Here is a 20,946-nt window from a genome sequence, read left to right as displayed (position 1 = left end):
AAAATATTCAGGGCCATTTGGGTGATTTCTGTTATTGGGATTTAAAAAGATGCCAAACATCAATGTGATCATAAATGGGTTCATATGATCACTTTTCCTAAATACAATATATTTTTAATATCAATGCCAGGGTATGCAAATTATTAAGAATTGTATACATACACACAAGAGGTTTCTTTTTATACTGTAGATTGCTGTACGTCTGGGTGTGTTATTGGAAAAAAAAAACAGACCATAGATGTATTTAAAATATTTTATTGACTACAAAATAAATCACAATTTACCTGGTAGTTATGTTCCTTTAGCGTTATGCATTCCTTACTTTAAAGTAGAGACAAGATGCCGGTCATTTTATTTTTGCACTCTCTGTCCAGTTGAGGAACATTTCTATTGCTTCCTGTCAGAGATGCAAAAGGAAGTGAGAGGAAATTTTTATGAAGCAAGGGAATTTCCTCTTAGACAGTTGTCACTGTTTATAACCACCTTAAAGTAAAAACCTTCCAAATACTCAGTGGAGGGACTGGCCTCAGGTCATACACAGAATAAACAAATCCTCCCACATAAGTTGTAACTGATTATCTGCAAACCTCCCTTCTCTACATCTATTCAGAATCCAGATATTATAAAGCTTGTGTAAGCGGTCAGAAAATGAGGCAGTACGCTGAAATTACACATTGCAGAGCTCAGTGAGCAGAGCTCCGAGAGCCGATTGGAGAAAAGGGAAGAGAGGGGGAGAAACAAAGCTGAAAGAACAAAGCTGAAATTGTCAAGCACAGGCTGTGTGCTGGAACTTCCTCCCCGTCACCTTTTTTTCCAGTAAAACTTGTCAGAAGTGACTCATGCAGATAGCAGAGTAATGAGACAGCAGATAGAAATTATACTTTGTACTCTGGATTGAGACAAATACATACTATAGATCAGGGATATGCAATTAGCGGACCTCCAGCTGTTGCAGAACTACAAGTCCCATGAGGCATAGCAAGACTCTGACAGCCACAAGCATGACACCCATAGGAAAAGGCATGATGGGACTTGTAGTTTTGCAACAGCTGGAGGTCCACTAATTGCATATCTCTGATATAGATGGATACGTTTTGTTCATATTTCAGGCCATACATGATTTTTCTTTCATTCAACCAATGGGTTGAAAGAAAGAAAATTTATTTATTCACCCATCCACACTTTCAAGGGTGGATAGGGGAATCCCTCCCATGAAGCTATTGTATTCTGCCAGCAGGGATGCTTCCCCACTATCAGAACACCCTCATCAGCACCGATCAAGCAATCATTTTTCAATTTTCTGAATCAGCCAAATTTCAATCCATCTATGGCCAGCTTAAGGTGTACATTTATTAAAGATTAAATGTGATGGGCACTAACAAGGTTTATCCATACTGTGTAGCAGTTTAATAGACTGATGAGTAGTGGAGACGCTGTTCTTCACTTCTCATCGCAGCACAGTGGGAAGTGGACAGAGATTCTCACACACAGTGAGTTTCATAGTGTGCGATGAAAGCACCCGACAGGCCCTTTGTGTAAAAAAATCTTCCTCCCTCTCCACCTTAGAGACAGCAAAAGCCAGAAGTTTTCAGAAGTAGCATATTAGGAACTGTACTATAGCTTCAGAAAAAACTGTGGGCCAGATTCACAGAAAAGATACGACGGCGTATCTGCTGATACGCCGTCGTATCTCCTGATACGCCGTCGTATCTCCTGATACGCCGTCGTATCTCCTGATACGCCGTCGTATCTCCTGATACGCCGTCGTATCTCTGAGTGTATCTATGCGACTGATTCGTAGAATCAGTTACGCATAGATAGCCCTAAGATCCGACAGGCGTACGGCTTCGTACGCCTTCGGATCTTAGGCTGCAATAGTTCGGCCGCCGCTGGGTGGAGTTTGCGTTGTTTTCCTTCGTCGGGTATGCAAATGAGCTTTTACGGCGATCCACGACAGTTTTCGCGTTCGTTACGTCGTCGCTAGTAATTTTTCCCGTCGCAAAGTTAAGCCTGCTTTAACATGGCTTAACTTTAGATGAGCCATGTTAAAGTATGGCCGTCGTTCCCAAGTCTAATTTCAAATTATTATTTTTTTGGCATAAGACGTCCGGGAATACGGAAGTACGTTACGCACGTCGCCGTTCAAAAAAATGACGTCACTTCACGCAAAGCACGGCGGGAATTTCAAAACGGAGCATGCGCAGTACGTCCGGCGCTGGAGCGCGCCTAATTTAAATGGTACACGCCCCATTTGAATTAGGCGGGCTTGCGCCGGACGTCTTTACGATACACCGCCATAAGTTTACACGCAAGTGCTTGGTGAATCAGGCACTTGCGCTGAAAACTTGCGGCGGTGTAACGTAAACACGATACGTTACGCTGCCGGAGTTTTCTGTGAATCTGGCCCTGTGTTTTTACATAAAAGTCGACTTGCATATTGAACGTTTTTCCTAAAGACTTTATAGCCACCATGCAGATACGGAGACTGGGGCAGAAGGCATAGAAATCAAAAAAGAAGACTACAACCTGGACAGAGGAATGATTATGTAATCCACTACAGATCATCCACAGACTCATAATACAATATATGGGTATCATGTGCAGATGTAAGCATATAATCCAATATAAGCTTACTAGCTTGGCACTGATAACTTTAAAACTTACCTTTATACTTTTCAACCTGTGACCTACAACTTTTATATGGATGTTTTAACCATACAAAAAAGATAAGCAACACAAAATCTAATTATGGTGCATTAGGCATTCTTTTCTGTCAAGCTGAAGCAATAACCACTAGGCATGATGATATTTTGGGAGGAAACATCAAGCAACAGTATATATTTAACATTTTATTGTATGCAACTTCTTTTGGGTAGGAAACCTGAAGAAAAAAAAAAGAAATGAAAAGCAACAAAAAAAAAAAAAAGGAAAACATTTTTTTTTTTTAACTTATATGCAATAAAGTAGGCTCAGCACAGCTCTGAAGTAACTAGGAGATCAACAATATATATAACTATATTTTTCCTCAGGCAAAATGGGCCAAAAAAGACATTTAACTGACTCTGAAAAGTAAAACAAAAATTTAAAGTCTTTTAGAGGGATACAGCACTCTTGAAATTGCTAAGATTTTGAGGTGCAATCACAGAACCATCAAACATTTTGTTGTAGACTTAAGTCTAAATGGGCACTAAACCTTCCTAATTTAGACAATTAATATTGGGAGCAAATTTGGGAGTGTTCCTTTCTGCAGCTAGTTTCTCCAAGGGATAGGTTGATTCAATACAAAATCCTACACAGGATTTACCTCACGTCAGCACATTTACACAGAATATACTCATCTGCTCCTGCAAAGTGCTGGAGGTGCTCAATAGACCCAGTGGAATTTAGAAAAAAAAAAAAAATTGCTAGAAAATTACTTAGAACCCCCAAAACATTTTTTTTTTCTAACACCCTAGTGAATAAAATGGCAGCCGTTGCAATACTTTCTGTCACACTGCATTTGTGCAGCGGTCTTACAAGCACACTTTTTTCGGAAGAAATACACATTAAAAAATAAGACAACAGTAAAGTTAGCCCTATATATATATATATATATATATATATATATATATATATATATATATATATATATATATATATATATATATATATATATATATACATACATACATTCATTGTGAAAGATAATGTTACACAGAGTAACCCATGAGTGACCCAACATGTCACGCTTCAAAATTGTGCCCGCTCGTGGAATGGCGACAAATAAAAAAAAAAAAAAAAAAATCTACAGTTTGAACGTTTTGAGTTACAGAGAAGGTCTAGGGCTAAAATTATTGCTCTCGCTCTACTGATCCCGTGTGGTTTGAATACCATTTTCATATGCGGGTGCTGCTCACATATGCGTTCGCTTCTGCACGCGAGCTTGGTGGGACGGGGCTTGTTTAAAGAAAAAAAAATGTCTTTATTTATTTTACCTTTTTATTTTTAAGCTGCTTTAAAAAAAAATAAAAAATGTGATATATATATATATATATATATATATATATATATATATATATATATATTAGTGTCACTTTTAACGTTTACATTGTAAATATCCCTTGTAAAATGAAAAAAAAAAGCATGACAGGACCTCTTAAAGGGGTTGTAAAGGTAAATGTTCTTTCACCTTAATGCATCCTATGCATTAAGTTGAAGAAACATCCAACAGCACCGCCCCCGTTTTACTTACCTCAACCTTCAAAAGTCCTGTGCTTGTCCCCGTCATCTTCTTCGGTTCCCAGCCTAGCCGTTGATTGGCTAGGTTGGACGGATTTATAGCAGCGCAGCCATTGGTTGGCGCTGATGTTAATCACAGCCAATGACGCGGCGCGCCAGGGGCCGAGTGATACAGTCGGCGGCTATGCCCGCAAGAGCTTTCCACCATGCGAGCTCGCTCGCATGAAGGTGGAAAGCTCTTGCGGAGGGAGAGCCATGACAGCCGCCGAGGGACCCCAGAAGACGTGGATCGGGGCCACTGTGTGCAAAACGAGCCACACAGTGGAGGTAAGTATAACATGTTTGTTATTTTTTTTTAAGTTAACTTTAGTGTTGCTTTAAATATGAGATATGGGGTCAAAAAGACCTCATATCTCATATACACACTAAAATGCAATAAAAAAAGGAAGCTTTAAGAGCTATGGGCGGAAGTGACTTTTTGACGCCGCTTTCATCAAGCAATGATATGGAGACGGGTAGGGACCATCTTCCCCTCACTCGTATCCATACCAAGCCAGGAAGAGGACCCAATCGCCTCCGCCACTACCAACGGCTCCAGCAAGGGGTGGAGGGCACCGGAGAGTGACGGGAGGGGGGCTCTCTCCCGCCGTGTATAAAAGTGACCTTGCGCCGCAAAGACCACTTTTATTGAAAACCGGATCGCTCACTGAAGAAGAGGATACAGGGGTTATGGCTGCCATAACAAAGATTTCCCTCTTCAAAGTGCCGACGTATATCAGTGTGAGCTGATCCGGGTCTGAGTAGGTGATGCCATGATAATTTAGCCAAAGGAAAGCTTGTATTCATTCATAGAAGATGAAAATTCCTGTGAACAGCCGAGTAGCGCTCAGCCAAACTTGATTTTGTTTCAAGAGTGGGGCGAAAGTTTTGGTTCAAACAAACTAAACTTCATAAACCATGAACATGAGCTTTACAGACCCAGCTATTGCCAAGGTCAGGAAGAGCATGAAGAAGATCCCATGTGTTACCTAAATGGACCAAAGACCCATACAAAAAAGATATGAATACAGAGGGGGCAGTGTGTGGTATAAACATGAATTGGGCTTTAATGTAAAAAATAATAATACCTACCAATACCTACACATATTAATCACTGATTATCCACACCGAAGCAGTCTAGATGTGTATCTGAAAAATATTAAAGTACATTTTTTTATAATTTTAGGTAAAACTAAATGCTCCAGTTTTACAGTTTAAACAAGTATTAAATCCAGTTACTATGTAATCTACAAGCCTAATAAAAAAAAGAAAACTAAAATCTTCAATTACCCAATAAGACAAATCTTTTTTCACTTGTCTCACATTTCCCCCGTCCTGATACTGCAGCTAACAATGGAAGCATTTCAGCAAAAGGCAGTGCTGTTATTCTAGAAAGCAGTGGGAAGGACTTGGTGAGACCAGGTACAGATTGACAAGATACAGGTTTGTGAATCAGCAATGACAATGCCGATAGCAATGCCCCCTGCAATATTTTTTCACCTCACTGCAGTGCAAGCAGGCACATAGTTCATTAGACTGGCATCTCTGGTAGGATCAACAGGTATTTGTAGGGCTCTGTAGAGAAAATAGTTAAAGGATCACTAAAGATTTTTTTTTTTTTTAGCTAAATAGCTTCCTTTACCTTACTGCAGTACTGGTTTCATGTCCTTATTTTTCGTTTTTGCTTTGAAGTGGCTGTAATTCTGCTCTGATATCCACACTTCATGGTTGCCCGTTTCCTTATAACTACAGTACTGGGAGCTTTTCACTGTAGGTCTAAGCTGTCATTACTGTGTGTCTAAAACTTAACAGAACCAATCAGATTCATTTTAAAAACAAAACACTGCCCTGGATTTGTTTGTTTTTGTTCTGTGTGTCTCTCTAGTTCACAGGAACATGAAACCAGTTTAAAAGTGAAACTAACCTGCAGGCACATTATATGATTGATTTGTATCTATTTGTAATAATTTTTAAAAGGAATCAGTTAACTTTTATGTCTCTATACCCTGTAAACAGTAATTTCAGCAGAAAAAATGTTTTCCTTTAATGTAGATGTATTTATTATTAATAGCTGCAGCATATTTGTTAAATGGGAGACTATAATTTCACTTGCCTAACTGGGCAATTTGTTATTTTTTGGGGATTTAACATCTGTGTTTTTTGCTAGAAATTACTGTAAACCCCTCCAAGTGTTTCTGAAAGCTGAGACCTTGGAAAATAAAATGGTGGTAGTTGAAAATGTATTTTATGTCACAGAATACTGGCACAGTTATTTTAGCAAAAAAAAAATTATTTTAGGAAAAAATATGCACCAGACCATTTTTTGTGATACAGCATTGTGTTCCTTTAACTGACAATTGCGCGGCCGTGTGATGTTATACCCGAACAAAACTGCCGTCCTTTATTTCCCACAATTAGAGCTTTCCTTTGGTGGCATTTGATCCTCTCTGCGTTTTTATTTTTTTTGCGCTATAAACAAAGAGCAACAATTTATAATGCATATCCAAATAAAAAAATATATAAAAAAAATAATTGGATTCATCAGTTTAGCCCAATATATATTATTCTACATATTTTTGATAAAATAAAAACATCGCAATAGGCGTATATTGGATTGGTTTGCGCAAAAGTTAAAATGTCTACAAAATAGGGGATAGTTTTGTGACATTTATTTTTTTACTAGTAATGGCGGTGACCTGCGATTTTTAGCGGTACTGCGACATTGCAGCAGACACTTTTTTGGGACCATTGACATTTATATAGCGATCAGTGCTATAAATAGCCACTGATTACTGTGCAAATGTCACTGGCAGGCAAGGGGTTAACATCAGGGGTCAATCAAGGGGTTAAATGTGTTTACTAGCCGTGTTCTAACTGTAGGGGGGGATGGACTTACTGGAACATGACAGAGATCACTGTTCCCGATCACAGTAGATCCCTGTCAGGTCACCTGTACGAACGGGGAATCCCCTAATTTACAAAGGCAGTTCTCCGTTCTGCCTCTGTAACAGGTCGATCGCGGGTCGCCGCCGGACATAGAGTCCGCACACCCTGCGGGCACACTACCGCAGCCGCACCTGCGTGAGCCGCCATACAACTACAGCAGCCTGCCAAGCAATTGTCTGCTCCTGCCAGAGGCGTGTAGGGGAAGCCATCCCTGTCGCGAGAAGACAGTGAGCCAGTAGGTAATCACAGCCTAGTTCCCACACTTAACATGTCGGCACCGGGGACCCAAAGACTGGTGCAGAGCCTGCCCAGATGAATATAAGTAAGTTAAAACAGCAGCTACAGTATTTACAGCCAATTTTTTTAACAAGACTGAAGTTTTTTTTTTTTAAGCATACTAGACAACTAAAGCATTCTTAAAAAAAGGAAAAAAAAGTTCAAGGAAATGCAGCCGACTAGATTTTGTGTGTGTGACACATAAGGATGCAGAATTTGCACCCCAATAAATAATTATCTAAGCAGCAACATGTAGATCATTAAGTATAGGAATGTATCCTTTACCACATAGTCTTAAATAACTAATGATACAGCGCATTCACTCTGGGGCTGAGTTAGACGTGATTTTCAGTAGAAAAGCCCAACCAATCCCACAGGCAAATTTTACTTTTGTACAAACTAGTTTTTAATTAAAATAAGAAAATCACTGAGGCAGAAAAGCTTATTTCTAATGAAATACAAATGAGCAATTTCTGGCTGCAAGTGAAATCATAAAAAAAAAAAAAAGTAAGGAAATGAAAATAAACAAGCATACTCACATAGCTGATTGGAGCACTGGTCTGATGCTACAGTTGTCCCCTGCCACCTACTTCTACACAGAGAACGGAGTGATAAAAAAAATGCTGATTGCTCAGTTCTGGACTTCGCTCTGAGCACAGAGCTGTGGCTGTCAGTCATTGGCTTTGTGTTCCCCCCATCCAGTCTTTACCGAAGTGGACTGTGGAGAGAGTGGGAGCGGCTGGCTCAGGCTTTCAGCAGTGTGCTGAGATGAAGAGGCAGCTGCTGGTCTGGCATCTGGATGGATCCTGACATTATCCCTGTAGCCTGCTGTCGGCTGAATCTGGGTCACAAGAGTGCAGAACTAAGTGCACTTCTCTGGTCCTTAGAAGAATGGGCAAAAGTGCTTTGGCCAAACTGTCAATTCTTTCTAGGAAATGCTTCATTTTGCTTAAAGGGTTAGATCACCTTTACAAAAAACTCATGGCCTGCGAGTACCTAAAGGTCTCGGAAATGCCTGCCATGCCAACTACAGCTCTCGGGGGAAATGAAACGACCTATCTCTGCTGAGGAGCTGGGTTAGGTAATAATGGCAATGGGTAGAAGCCCAGGACCCGATGGCTTCACAAACACATATTATAAAAAGTTTTTGCCAATTCTACAACACCCTTTATGTAGTCATTTTAATTCCATCACATTGTCTAATCCTCTGCCTCCATAGGCATTATTGGCACATGCAACGGTTCTCCCAAAAACCGGGGAGGGACCCTCAACATTGTTTTTATAGACCCATCTCCCTCCTAAATTTGAATACCAAAATTCTGGCTAAGACTTTAGCCCTTCGCATGCAAGATCGCATAGTGAAGTTAGTCCATCCAGATCAGACAGGTTTTATGAAGCCAGAGACAATACAATTCGAGCCCTACATATACTACATTGGGCACAAAATGGACCTGATCAAATCACAAGGGTGGTACTATCAATGGATGCTAAAAAGGCATTCGATGGAGTGAATTGGGCCTTTATGACCGGAGTGTTGAGGAAGGTGGGTCTAGGAGAATGGATGATGAGATGGGTTTTGGCATTGTATAGCGACCCCAGAGCAAGGGTCAAGGTTAACGGTAGGCTATCAAAGTACTTTAGTATATGCAATGGGATTAGGCAGGGGTGCCCACTTTCTCCACTGCTATTCGCCATGGTTCTAGAACCATTCCTTTGTACAGTTAGGAAGAACATGAAGATTATAGTGATCTGTATCGGATCAGTGGAACACAACATTTCAGCATATGAGGATGATTAATTATTTTACCTTTCCACCCCTGAGGAATCTTTAACCACTTGCCGACCGGCCACCGTCATTATATGGCGGCAGGTCAGCACAAACTATTGCAGCTGTACATCGGTCCCTTTAAGTGGGATAGCAGGCAAGCGGGGTGCCGATGCTCGTGACCGATGACCGCCAGCCGCAAGCAGGGGCACGAGAGGCAGAACAAGAATGTGTGTGTCTGTGTGTGTGTATATAAACAAACACATCCTTGTTCTGTTCAGTGAGGAAAGACAGACCATGAGTTCCTAATAGCTAGGAACCACAATCTGTAATTTCCTCTAGGTCAGTCCCCTCCCCCTACAGTTAGAAACACATTAGGGAACACAGTCAACCCCTTGATCGCCCCCTAGTGTTAACCCCTTCTCTGCCAGTGACATTTTTTTCATCAATCAGTGCATTTTTATAACACTGATCGCTGTATAAATGCCAATGGTCCCAAAAATGTGTCCGATGTGTCTGCCATAATGTCGCAGTCCCAATAAAAATCGCAGGTCGCCACCACTACTAGTTAAAAAAAAATGCTATCAATCTCTCCCCTATTTTGTAGACGCTATTACTTTTGCACAAACCAATCAATATACGTTTATTTGCAATTTTTACTACCAAAAATATGTAGAAAAATACATATCGGCCTAAGCTGAGAAAAAAATTGCCTTTTTAAAGAAAATTTGGGATATTTATTATAGCAAAAAATACAAAATAGTGTGTTATTTATTTTTCAAAATTGGCGCTTTTTTTAGCGCAAAAAAAAAAATTGCAGAGATAATCAAATACCACCAAAAGAAAGCTCTATTTGTGGTGGGGAAAAAAAAAGGACCTAAATTTTGTTCGGGTACAGCATCACACGACCACGCAATTGTTAAAGCAACGCAGTGCTGAATCTAAAAAAATGGCCTGGTCATTGGTCAGCCAATTCTTCCGGGGCTGAAGTTGTTAAATTAAATTAATTAATGCAGGAAGTACATCAATTCGGCCTTTTATCCAACTTCAAAATAAATTTTGAGAAATCGTTACTGATGCCAAGCCATCTCCCCTTTAGGATGGTGTCCTATCTACAACACTCCTTTCCTTTTATCTGGTGTTTTGACTCCCTAACATACTTGGGGACTAATATTACACCATATTTAAAGTGCTTATATGGCCTTAATTACGGTCCTTTACTAACAGGCATATAACCACTTAAGCCCCGTACCAAAATGCAGGTAAAGGACCAGGCCCCTTTTTGCGATTCGGCACTGCGTCGCTTTAACTGACAATTGCGCAGTCGTGCAACACGGCTCCCAAACAAAATTGGTGTCCCTTTTTTTCCCCACAAATAGAGCTTTCTTTTGGTGGTATTTGATCACCTCTGCGGTTTTAATTTTTTATGCTATAAACAAAAATAGAGCGACAATTTTGAAAAAAATGCAATATTTTTTACTTTTTGCTATAATAAATATCCCCCAAAAATATATAAAAAAAAATGTTTTTTTCCTCAGTTTAGGCCCATACGTATTCTTCTACCTATTTTTGGTAAAAAAAAAAAAATGCAATAAGCGTTTATCGGTTGGTTTGCGCAAAATTTATAGCGTTTACAAAATAGGGGATAGTTTTATTGCATTTTTATTATTTATTTTTTTTACTACTAATGGCGGCGACCAGCAATTTTTTCCGTGACTGCGACATTATGGCAGACACTTCATACAATTTTGACACATTTTTGGGATCATTGTCATTTTCACAGCAAAAAATGCCTTTAAAATGCATTGTTTATTGTGGAAATGACAGTTGCAGTTTGGGAGTTAACCACAGGGGGCACTGAAGGAGTTATGTTTCAGCTAGTGTGTGTTTACAACTGTAGGGGGGTGTGGCTGTAGGAGTGACGTCATCGATTGTAAAGGGGATGACACGATCGATGCAGCCGCCACAGTGAAGCACGGGGAAGCCGTGTTTACACGCGGCTCTCCCCGTTCTTCAGCTCCGGGGACCGATCGCGGGACCCCAGCGCCGATCGGGTCCCGGGCGCGCGCCCCCGTGACCCACGGCTGGGTAGATGTACAGGACGTACCGGTACGTGCATCTGCCCAGCCGTGCCATTCTGCTGACTTATATTTACAGGAGGCGGTCCTTAAGTGGTTAAAGGGTTTGTAGAGTTGGAGGGGCCACCTCCTGACTTGGTTTGGGAGAGTAAGGCTGCTTTCACATTGGGCAGCAGAGGTGCGGTGACAGTATAGCCGCTCTATTTTTAGCCCTGCTATACAGTCGTATTTACCGCGATATTCGGGCGCTAGCGTTGAGGTTTTAACCCCCGCTAGCGGTCGAGAAAGGGTTAATACCGCCCGTATTGCGGGCGGTATTACCGCGGTTTCCCATTGATTTCAATGAGCTCCTATACCGCTCCTAAGATGCGGCTGGCAGAACTTTTGGAGCGGTCCTGCTACCGCACCACTTCAGTGTGAAAGCCTTCAGGCTTTCACATTGAAGCCTGCAGGGCATGATTTTTTCATGCGGTAAAGCAGCGCTATTTTTAGCGCTGTACCGCATGAAAAATGCCTCAATGTGAAAGGGGTCTAAATGCCCTTAACCTCCCTGGCGGTATTATTATGTCTGGAATTTTGTACCAAAAGTGGTACAATTTTTTGCATGGAAATTTGGCATACTGTAGTCCTGTAATTCTTAGGAATAACTCACTTAAATCTGTCCAAACAAGAGTCTAGTAGACGTCTCGGGTATGATAAAGTTTGGAAAACAAAATCATAAATGAGAATATAATAAATAACTATAAATAATTATAACGAATAATAATATAATTATAATAAAAATTATTCAATAATGTAATCAAAAACACTGAAATTTGTTCAGTTGCAGAATTGTCGCTGTCATTACTTTTATTGTTTGATGACCAATTTCCCCACAAATCGCTATCGCTCAATTCTGCAAGTGGTTCTAATTTATTATCGCTGTTTTCTAGCTGCTCAAAGCACTTTTGATGTAAAGGGACACTTTTTGGTTGCTATGGACAATCTACAGTTTGCAGGCAGAAAGAACAGTTTTTATTTTATAAAAGTACATGCAGGACACTGGGCAGACCACTAGGGACAAAGGGGGTGTGTACCGTATTTTTTACATGCAGTACTGTAATCTATAAGATTACAGTATACTCTGTGTATTTCACTTTTTGAATTTGGCGCCGAACTCCGTCCCCGTGCGTCGTAATGTCGCAGGGAACAGAGCTTGGCACTGTGAATCGAGCAAAGAGACACAACAGGGACACATTGCAGGATTCAGGGACAAGGTAAGTAACTTCCCCCTGCATCCTGCAATGCAATCCCGAGTCTGGCTCGGGGATACCGCTTTTGGTATAAAAAAATTCACCCCGAGCCAGAATCAGGATTACCGCTAAGGAGGTTAAAATGAATGTATTACCTAGAATAATTTATATACGATCCCCATCGAATTGTTGTAGGAACATTAAGATATATGTATGTATACCATAAACAATGAGAAAATGCATTTGGATTGGGTATGTAGATCCACCCATCCTCTTTCCTTTGTTATTTTTTTGTTGTCGATGTTTGTCCTTTTTTTAACCACTTGCCGCCCGCCATATAGCAAAATGACGGCGGCAAAGTGGTTACAATATCCTGACTGGACGCCATACGACGTTGTTGCAGGGTGTCAGTCTGACACCCCGCAACACCGATTTAGGAAAAGAGTCTCCGTCGGAGACTCTTTACCACGTGATCAGCCGTGTCCAATCACGGCTGATCACGATTTAAACAGGAAAAGCCTTTACTGTCAAAAAATACAAAACAGGAAAAGCCGGTGATCAGCTTTTCCTCACTCGCGTCTGTTAGACGCGAGTAGAGGAGAGCTGATCGGCTGCTCCTCTGACAGGGGCGGTTTGTGCTAATTGATTATCAGCGCAGCTCCCCTGAGGATGCCCACACTGGACCACCAGGGATGCCACCAGCCCACCAGGAATGCCCACCACAGGTATGCCACCCTAGACCACCAGGGATGCAAATCAGAAATAAATAATGGATGCCTAATGGATGCCAATCAGTGACCACAATGGATGCCAATCAGTACCCACAATGGGCATCACTGATTGGCAAGCATTATTGTTTGGCACTGATTGGCATCCATTAGTACAAGACATTACAGTGCATCAGTGCCCATCCATGCACCTATCAGTGCCCATCCGTGAAACCTATCAGTGCCCATCCGTGTCGCCTATCCGTGCCCATCCATGCCGCCTATCCGTGCCCATCCATGCCGCCTATCCGTGCCCATCCATCAGTGCCCCATATTAGTGCCCATCAATGCCACCTCATCAGTACCATCAGTGAAGGAGAAAACCTACTTATTTACAATGTTTTGTAACTGAAACAAAAAAAACACTTTTTTTCTTCTAAATTTTCGGTAATTTTTTTATTTTTTAGCAGAAAATAAAAATCCCAGAGGTGATCAAATACCACCAAAAGAAAGCTATATTTGTGGGTATAGTGCAGCATGACCGCGCAATTGTCATTCAAAGTGCAACAGTGCTGAAAGCTGAAAATTGGTCTGGGCAGGAGGGTGTATAAGTGCCCTGTATGGAAGTGGTTAATAATTATACGTTAGAAGAACAAATAAGATGTATTTAATGTTGCTCAAATGGGCCAACACTGATATGGGTTGTAAGTAGATAATGCAATGCACTGTTGTGAATTTGTATGATTAAATATGTCTTGATAAAAATGTATTATACGTAAAAAAATAAAAATAAAAACTATGTGCATGTAGGTAAGGGGTGTTTGTAGATACGTTCTGAGTGCAGCTCTGACTAAAGTTTGAATAATGCCCCTGCTATAAAAGTGTAGGCCATTTACACTGACTTGAATATTCCCGGGACATTGCTAAGTGAGGCCTAGTCATTACTGTTCACCTCCACCATAGCAGGAGTGAGCTCTTTCTCAGATTCAAATCCCCCGACATGCGTACTCTCTCCACTGATGCAGTAGCTTTGAGCTCAGTGTCTGAAAGCCTAATCCTGTGATGGTGGAGGTGATCAGGCTTAACTTGGGCAACATCCTGGGAGTATTCAAGTCAGGCTTCATGAGCTACTTAAATGGCCTACACTTATAGCAAAAGCATTATTAAACTTTAGTCAGAGTTACACCGTTTGTTTTTATCTACAGACATCCCTTATCTGCATAGGCAGTTTTTTTTTGTAAAAGTGAACCAACACTTTAAGTCCACTTAAGGACCACTGTTGCGAAAAAAATTCTGATAACTGTATGCAGTTAACTGTCATAATAGCATTCATAAAATCAATTCCTTTTTTCTCTAATGCACTTATTCTTTTCCACATTGAGGCTACATTCACACCAGCGATTTAGACTTGTGCGAACTTCAGCAGACCGATTGCTTCAGTTGCGAGCGGCTAGGTGCAGCTGCCAGTACCATTCACTATAATGACAGGTCACTGGCGGCTATTCCTGGCTGTCCGCACAGCTAGGAATTACTTATGGTGATCACTGCTGGATGCGTTTTGTGTGCGTCAAGCAGCAATCATCACAGGTAATTGCTGGCTGCGTGGACAGCCATGAATAGCCGCAGCCACCAGCAACCTGTCATTATAGTGAACAGGGCTGGCCGCTGCACCTAGTTACTCACAGCAGCAGGAATCAGAAAATTCAGTTCAATCAGTTGTTATCCTGACATCTAATTAATATGTTTTTAAATAGAATTGTAAAAGTTTTTTGCCTAATAACAACAATATTAATTAATAAATAATAAATATAAGCTTAAGTGTCGATTCACACAGGGGCAACCCGACTTACAGCGCGACTTTGCAAGGCAACTTCAGTGCAACTTGGAGCAACAACACGACTTAAAGTTGCCTCCAGGACAGGCGACTTTGGCTGTGGCCAATCACAGAATAATCAGCTCTGTGGGAGGGAGGGGTTTGTCTGGGTAAACCATTTTCTCTTCCTGTAAAGTTGCTTCAGTTAAGACACAGATCTGACTTAGAGCCTTAAAGTAGTACAGGAACCTTTTCTGAAGTCGGAGCGACTTCAGTAGTGTATATTAAGACGGTTCCATTCACTTCAATGGAATTTCTCATGTCGCGCGACACAAGTCGGATCGCGGTAGTGTGAACCGGAACTAATTCCCATTTACAGCAGTTTTGTGTATTAAACAGTCGTTATCCTGACATCTGATTAATATACTTCTAAATAGATCATTAAAAAAATAATAAACCACTAAATAAAACAAAATCCTGGGTGCCTGAAGGGTGAACTGGCATTATTGCCTCACATACTTGAGGCGGGTAAAAAAGGAAATCTGATATCAGACTGTGCTATCCCAAATGCAAGATACACCTGGGTAAGTTATTTATCGGCGTATATCGCGCACTTTTTTCCCCTTAAAATAAGGGGGAAATCGTGGGTGCGCGATATACGCTGATACCCGCGCTCAGTTTGAATGCCTGCGCCGACATATACCGAGTGCAGTAGACTCGGCCAGGCTCGGCTTCGCTCGTGCTCACGCATAAACGTCACAGAGCGTGAGCACGAGCGAAGCCGAGCCTGGCCGAATGTACTGCACTCGGTATACGTCGGTGGAGGCGTTCAAACTGAGCGCGGGAAGCAGCGATTTGACGGGGAGACAGCGCGGGAGAACACCACCGAAGCAGCAGACGGACGCCGGACCTGACGAGGCCGCCCCGCAAGACACCAAAACTGTAAGTACTAAAATGTTTCTTTTTACAGGAATTGCGGGTCCACATTAGGGGTGCGCGCTATACGCCGGAGCACGAAATCCCCCGATAAATACGGTATGTCCTTTATGCACAATGATAAAAATCTTCATAAACTGGTTGGAGATGTGTCTAGCAATGCTGCCATCATTTGTTCAGCTCATTTGTGTGCATATTTCTAGGCCTTTTATTTATTCATTTTTTTGTACCAAGGCATTGCTGACACACACACACACACACTTTGGAGCCAGCCATAAGTTTGGAAATGATTTGCAAGTCAAAGAAAAACGATTTCTGTAGTTTTTGCAGTGATGTTTAGTCTGTGCCTAAATCACCATATTCTTGATGGTATATGCAATGTTGTCTTTTTTTTTTTTGGTCTTGGAAACCCTGTACATTTTCATTCACCTTATTACAAAGTATTTTTTGTTGTTGCGACAGTGATCTAAAGCTCTGTAGCATATGATTGGATCTAGTTTTATTCTGAGTGTATTACGTAAATTGCCATTAGATTGTACCTAGGGGTGATAATCATCTGGATTCTCTCTTGACCACCTAAATCATTAGTCAAGCCAAATTGAAATCTCATTAAAACATGGAAATATCACACTGGTTTCCTAGCAACCACCCAGCTGTTTGTTCAGATTAATGCCTGCACTGTGAGAGAATGCAATCACTAAAGGCTGAATTTATGTGATCAGGAAGCAAAACCTCTAACCCGCTTGTGTATTTTTATGTTAACGAAGGTGTGGATCACTATATAATAATGCAGAGAGACCAAATACAAGTTGCATGTGTTTCTTCAACAAAGAGAACTGTGAGAAAGAGCATGGGCAATAAAGAGTGAATAAACAACATATGAAACAGTTTGACATAAATCATGATATGGTATTTATATACACAGACTGCCTACAGAGTGCAAAGAGCAACTACGAAAAATGTCTCTGGCTTTTAAATCCTACAAAATCTTATCTAGCACTGAATTTATCAGCCTGCTTAACACTTGAGCAAAGAAAAAAAAGCTGAAGTGGTAACATGACCACAGCTCTAATATTCCCAACGTTCTTTATACAGACTAAACATTTTAACCTAGTTACCTTTTTTCTAAATTTGGGATTATGCACCCCTAACGCATCTACTGAAACTAGTCATCAGGGGCGTCGTTAGGCCCAGGCTTAGGCGACTGGACCCCCGAATGGGTCCCCGAAAAGCCCCGAGCATTTAGCTAGCCGTTGTTAGCCCAGAGCAGCGAGCACCGGGACCGTTCTGATCCCGAGTGCCGCCAAGCCGATTGTGGCCGAGTCCTGCAGAGAGAGCGATAGCAGGCTGGTCCCGTCTTCTGGAGCCCAACGCCTATGATGGACATCCCACTGATCCAATGCCGGGACCGCAGGACCTGTGACGTCCATCATAGGCGCCGCAACCTTAGAAGGCGGGAATTACAATGCCGCCCGGCGCACCATCCCTGCTCCCTGCTTGGTTCGGCAGCTCTCTACGGCACGGCTCCTGAGCCTCCTATAGCTGACGCTCCTAAGCCTCCCTGGCTGCACTATGACGGGCACATTGGGTGTGCCGGCGCCGCACACCACGGCTGAGGTAGGTCAGTGATTGTGTATGCCTACCAGGTCAGTCACAGAGTATGTATGTAGGTCAGGTCAGTGTATGTTGGACAGGACAGGTCAGTGTATGTTGGACAGGAGGACAGGTCAGTGTATGTAGGTCAGGTCAGTGTATGTAGGACAGGTCAGTGTATGTAGGACAGGTCAGGTCAGTGTATGTAGGACAGGTCAGGTCAGGTCAGTGTATGTAGGACAGGTCAGGTCAGTGTATGTAGGACAGGTCAGGTCAGTGTATGTAGGACAGGTCAGGTCAGTGTATGTAGGACAGGTCAGGTCAGTGTATGTAGGACAGGTCAGGTCAGTGTATGTAGGACAGGTCAGTGTATGTAGGTCAGGTCAGTGTATGTAGGTCAGGCCAGTGTATGTAGGTCAGGCCAGTGTATGTAGGACAGGTCAGGTAAGGTCAGTGTATGTAGGACAGGTCAGGTAAGGTCAGTGTATGTAGGACAGGTCAGGTAAGGTCAGTGTATGTAGGACAGGTCAGGTAAGGTCAGTGTATGTAGGACAGGTCAGGTAAGGTCAGTGTATGTAGGACAGGTCAGGTAAGGTCAGTGTATGTAGGACAGGTCAGGGTCAGCGTATGTAGGACAGGTCAGTGTCAGCGTATGTAGGACAGGTCAGTGTCAGCGTATGTAGGACAGGTCAGTGTCAGCGTATGTAGGACAGGTCAGTGTCAGCGTATGTAGGACAGGTCAGTGTCAGCGTATGTAGGACAGGTCAGTGTCAGCGTATGTAGGACAGGTCAGTGTCAGCGTATGTAGGACAGGTCAGTGTCAGCGTATGTAGGACAGGTCAGTGGTGTATGTAGGTCATGTGTCAGAAACAACCCTGAAAGACATGCTAGTGTGCCGAAGAGCTTCCTTACATGCTGATCTCATGGAGCGTGTAACTGACATACATACACACTGACTTGCATGTCTGTGTGTGTGTCTGTGTGTACTGACACACACACATTTTTTGCTTTCACTTTTTATCTGAAGTTGCTCTTCAATACCCAAAGGCAATGTCTCTTCTGAAAGTAATAAACCTACGTGCCTGCTCGCAGTTTTCCTTAGAATGTAAACCAAGCTGTGCATGCGCAGTTCAGTGTACATTCTGCCACTGTCCCTGTGTGCCAGTACTCATGCGCAAGTGTTGGAGTTATGCCCTCTAAAGGGCCAAAGAACAGAACCCAGAAGCTAGTGAAAAGAGTTTGGCATAATCAAGGGACCTGGCTATGGTAAGAGTAGAATTCCAATCCAACAGTAACTATACATATACATGTCCCCTCCCCGCTATCTAACCTATTTAGTACAGGTACTTATATAGCGCTGTCAATTTATGCAGCACTTCACATGTCCCTGCCCTCGAGGATCTTACAATCCAAGGACCCCAACTCACATTCATACACACACATACTAGGGCCAATTTAGACAGGAGATTAATTAATAACCTACCAGCAGGTCTTAGGAGTGTGGGAGGAAACAGGAGTACCCGGATGAAAGCCACACAGGGACAGACAGAACATGCAAACTCCATGCAGGTAGTGTGGTGGTTGGGATTCGAACCAATGACCCTAGTGCTACTAGGTAGAAGTGCTAGCCACTAAGCTATTAACACATTATATACAAAAAGCTGTTTACTTACCTAGCTTTAGTCCACTCCAGTCATGTGATCCCATGTCAGTGAGCAGCTACAGAGGAGAGGGGTATGTTTCAAAAAGTAATTCCTTTCATTCATAACAATTTTGCAAGCTGCGTGAACATGGCAAAAACTCTGTTTAGAAAACAGCTTACAATAAGACCCCTTTCACACTGAGGGCATATTGCAGGCGCTATAGCATTAAAAATAGTGCCTGCAATCCGCCCTAAAAGTGCTGCTCTATTGTCTCCAGTGTGAAAGCCTGAGGGCTTCCACACTGGAGCGTTGCGCTAGCAGGAAGGTAAAAAAAGTCCTGCTAGCTGCATCTTTGGAGCGGTGTGTTTACCGATCCTCCACCGCTGCTGCCCATTGAAATCAATGGGACAGCACGGCTATACCTCCCGCAATGAGCTTTTTTAACCCTTTTTCGGCCGCTAGCAGGGGTTAAATGCGCCCCGCTAGCAGCCGAAATGCGCCGCAAATCCACCCGTAGCCTCGGTGGCAAAAATAGCGGCGTTTTACCTCGGACGTGAAAGGGGTCTAAATGTTCTTATAATTTACCAACAGAGGACAAAAGCAGAAGACTACGTTGGGGGTCTTACCAGAAGCTTATACTTACCTTTCCCTTTTCCCCTAACTTCTCTGTTCTACTTCCAGAATATATATCTCACTCTCCTTCCTCCTATGTCAGGGATATGCAATTAGCGGACCTCCAGCTGTTGCAAAACTACAGGTCCCATCATGCCTCTGGGTGTCATACTTGTGGCTGTCAGAGTCTTGCAATGCCTCGTGGGACTTGTAGTTCAGCAACAGCTGGAGGTCCGCTAATTGCATATCTCTGTCCTATGTGATAGCCTTGTTTTATGGGCCTAGCGTTATAACACAGAGGTAGGGCGAGAGTCCTTAGTAGCGCTCTTGATCTTACACAAAGATTTCATTATTTTCTCAGAGTAGCTGATCAGAGCAGTGGGACAAAGAACTGGTTCACTTTGAATCTAAGCTGAGAAAAACATTCAAATAAAATCACTCCATGAACTTGTCAAATGCACACATCTATCTATATGCAGGTAGAACTGTGCATTCAAAAATTGGACACCATCCCCCAAATGTATATATTAAATAGAGCAAGAAAAATGCAAGTTTTTAACATATTAATGATCCAGTTCCCCTCAAACTGGTACAGTATTTTATAGGTAAATGCTAGAGGCCATGTCATAGTCTCTATTAGGCTCCATGTACATGGAACGCTTTTAACGACTGCTCCTAAATGATTAAACTTGACAGATAGTAATCCACGTTTAAAACATCCGTTTTGCCGCATTTATATGCTGCATTTATTTTTTTTGTTAATGGGCAAAAACGGAAACGCCTATAAATGAAAACGCTGCTTAACGCGTGTTAAAACCACGTTTGGCGTCTGAAACGTGGAAATCTTCTGCGTCTGAACCCATTTTTTTGCTTTCAAAGAAACGCTTTTAAATGCAAATGCCTAAAAATGGCAATAAACGAGACTGTGTACATAGTCACATAGGATAACATTGAATGAGTTGAGGGGCAGTTGAAAAAAGCTTCCAACTGCCTCTGAACATACGTTTAGCAGCGTCCTGTGTACATGGGGCCTTACCTTTTAGGCTGCATTCACACTTGAGCGTAGCGTTTTTGGTCGTTTTGTGAAC

The 20,946-nt window shown here is 42.1% G+C and overlaps 1 long non-coding RNA gene across 2 annotated transcripts; it reads right to left on the bottom strand.

Moving 5' to 3' along the window:
• Positions 1 to 239: 239 nt before the first annotated feature.
• On the bottom strand, positions 240 to 6,083 carry LOC120926951. 2 transcript variants are annotated; one of them, XR_005747010.1, is made up of 2 exons: positions 5,350 to 6,083; positions 240 to 397 (listed from the first exon to the last, which is right to left on the bottom strand). It is a non-coding gene; the product is annotated as an uncharacterized LOC120926951 (long non-coding RNA). The 2 variants fall into 2 exon arrangements; XR_005747011.1 differs by having other exon boundaries at positions 5,360 to 6,083.
• Positions 6,084 to 20,946: the final 14,863 nt, after the last annotated feature.

The sequence above is a fragment of the Rana temporaria genome, chromosome 2 (genome assembly GCF_905171775.1).
Source record: "Rana temporaria chromosome 2, aRanTem1.1, whole genome shotgun sequence".
Lineage (NCBI taxonomy): Eukaryota > Metazoa > Chordata > Amphibia > Anura > Ranidae > Rana > Rana temporaria.
Note: the sequence above shows the minus strand (reverse complement) of the source record. Positions and strands in the feature narration are given on the sequence as shown.